This window comes from Bubalus kerabau, chromosome 3 (genome assembly GCF_029407905.1).
Source record: "Bubalus kerabau isolate K-KA32 ecotype Philippines breed swamp buffalo chromosome 3, PCC_UOA_SB_1v2, whole genome shotgun sequence".
Classification (NCBI taxonomy): Eukaryota; Metazoa; Chordata; class Mammalia; order Artiodactyla; family Bovidae; genus Bubalus; species Bubalus kerabau.
The window spans coordinates 80168422-80171234 of NC_073626.1; positions in this window are offsets into that span (position 1 = coordinate 80168422).

Here is a 2813-nt window from a genome sequence, read left to right on the forward strand (position 1 = left end):
AAGGAGCTTTTGTGGGTGGGGGGCAGGTAGCTGTAAAAACTTTTTTTAACTTTAAAAACAAAAATTAAACAAACAGTGAAGTGCATGAATTTCAAGGGTATGAGTTGATGAAGTTTCACAAATGAACACTACCTTGTAAACACTACCCAAACCAAGAAAGCAGTTTCAGCACTCCAGAAAGTTCCCTCTTCCAGTCACTACCTCCTTAAAAGTAACCAGCACAGATTAGCTTTCCCTGTTCCAGAAAGTCATGTAACTGCAATCGTGTAGTAAATATATATGTGGTATATGAATGTACCACAACTGATTTACCTATTCATCTGTTGGTGGATATTTGGGTGTTATGAATAAGCTGATCTGAACAGTGTTGTGCATGTCTTTGGGTAGATGTGTGTGCTCATTTCTGTGATTTATAGCTAAGAGTGAAATTACTGAGTCACCGGGAAGGCATAAGTTTAGCTTTACCATGCACTGCCAAATGGCTTACTAAAGTGCTCAGATCATTTTCCACTTGTACCAGCAATATATCTGCTAAGTATCCTGGACAACACCCTATCATTCTTTTTAAATTTGGCCATTCTAATGATGGTGGTTTCTCATTATGCCTTTAATTTGTGTTTCCTTGATGATTTCTGACTGTAGCCTGCCAGGCTCCTCTGTCCATGGGATTTGCCAGGCAAGAATATTGGAGTGGGTTACCATTTCCTTCTCCAGAGGATCTTCCCAACTCAGGGATCAAACTCATGTCTCCCGCATTGACAGGTGGATTCTTTACCACTGAGCTACCAGGGAAGCTCCACATAGGCAAGTACATTGTATTTAAACTATTTTCATAGTATTTACATTGAATTATGTATTATAATTAATCTAGACATGACTTAAAGTATATAAAAGGATGTGTGTAGATTATATACAAATACTATGACATTTTATAATAGACTTGAGCATCTGTAGATTTTGGTATCCACAGGGGGTCCTGGAACCAATTTCCCCTGCAGATACCAAGGGACAACTGTATACACACACTCACACACACAGATGGAATATTACTCAGCCACACACAATAAAAGAAATCACATTGGTGAAAACATGGATGGACCTTGAGAATATTATGCCAAGCAAAATAAGTCAGATAGAGATAGACAAATATGTATTATCTCACTTAATAATGTGGAATCTAAAAAAACAAAACAAATAATTTTTTAAAAACCCAGTTCATGGTACAGAGAACAGACTGATGGTTGCCAGAGGCAGGGTGCAAGATAGGTAAAATGGGTGGAAGGAGTCAAAGGTACAAATTTTCAATTATAAAATAAATAAATCATGGGAATACAACATACAGCATAGTGACTATACTGAATAATGAAACTAAGGGCAATCATCAGTTAGATCTCTTACACTATAATTTACGTAATAAATAGTATCCTGTAACCTGCCTTCACTGATTAAACTTGCCTTGATTGTTTCTACAAATTGTGTACTTTCCAAGCCTCACCATGGTTATATAACATTTTTCAAGATTCCTTTAACCATCCCCTATGTTATCTAACATCTCTGACATAGATGGTTTCTCTGGTGTCTCAGTTGGTAAAGTAGCTGCCTGCAATGCGGGAGACCTGGGCTCAATCCCTGGGTTGGGAAGATCCCTTGGAGAAGGAAATGGCAACCCACTCCAGTATTCTTGCCTGGAGAATCTCACGGACAGAGGAGCTTAATGGGCTACAGTCCAAAGGGTCACAAGAGTCAGACACAACTTAGCGACTAAACCACCACGACTGACGCATAGGTTGCTACAGTAGTGGCTGCGTAAGTTGTTTCTCAGGTGAAATGGACCTATAGTGCCCAGTTCAAGCTGGTTCAGACCACTGACCACTTAACTAGTCCTGCATAAGTGTCCAGTGGATGACATTTTGATGTCAAAGAGTTAAAACTCCACCTTCGGATCATGCTACCATCCCTGTTTTCTGAATGTACATCCTCTGAAGAAGGTTGTCTTCCAGATACACCTACACAGAACATTGATTACTTCTCTTCTTTCTTGACTCTGATGGTCTTTCTTATACCCCAGACCACCCTGCTTCTTTATCCCATAAATATCTCGAGTCTCTTGCCTTGGAATAGGTGAATTTTAGGTTTGTTCTCCCACCTCCTCCTTGCTTGCCTGCTTTGTGACTAAACTCTTTCTCTGCTGCAAACCTTGGAGCCCCCACGTTTGGCTTGCTGCAGTCTGACAAATGAACCTGAATGGATAACACTAATACTGTATTGCACGTTGAAAGTTACTGAGAAAGCAAATCTTAAAAGTTCTCATCACAAGGGAAAAATTATAACTATGTATGGTGACTAATGATAACCAGATTTATTGTGGTAAACATTTTGCAATATATATATATATAAATATCAAATCATGAGGTTCTACACCTGAAACAAATACAGTGTTACATATCAAGTACAACTCAATTTTAAAAAGAGTAAAGAAAATGGTTAAGATGGTAAAGTCGTATGTATATTTCCACATTATAAATTTTTAAAGAAACCAGGTAATCAGCTAAAAAGAAGATAAATCTCCCTGAGACTGGTCTAACAAAGGGCTCATTTCCATGAGACCCCTCCTACCATATCTAGGCCATGGGGACAGCTTAGGCTGCTGCCAGAGAAAGAGAGAATCCACCCTAACAAGGTGGCAAATGAGCCACCGCAGGTGCCATGGCAAGTTTAGGTACTTGTGGCCCTCTGTCCTGACCCCAAAGAAAGACTGCATCAGAGGCAGAAGGGTGTCATACTGTGGTATACTCATTCAGAAGGTCTGGTTC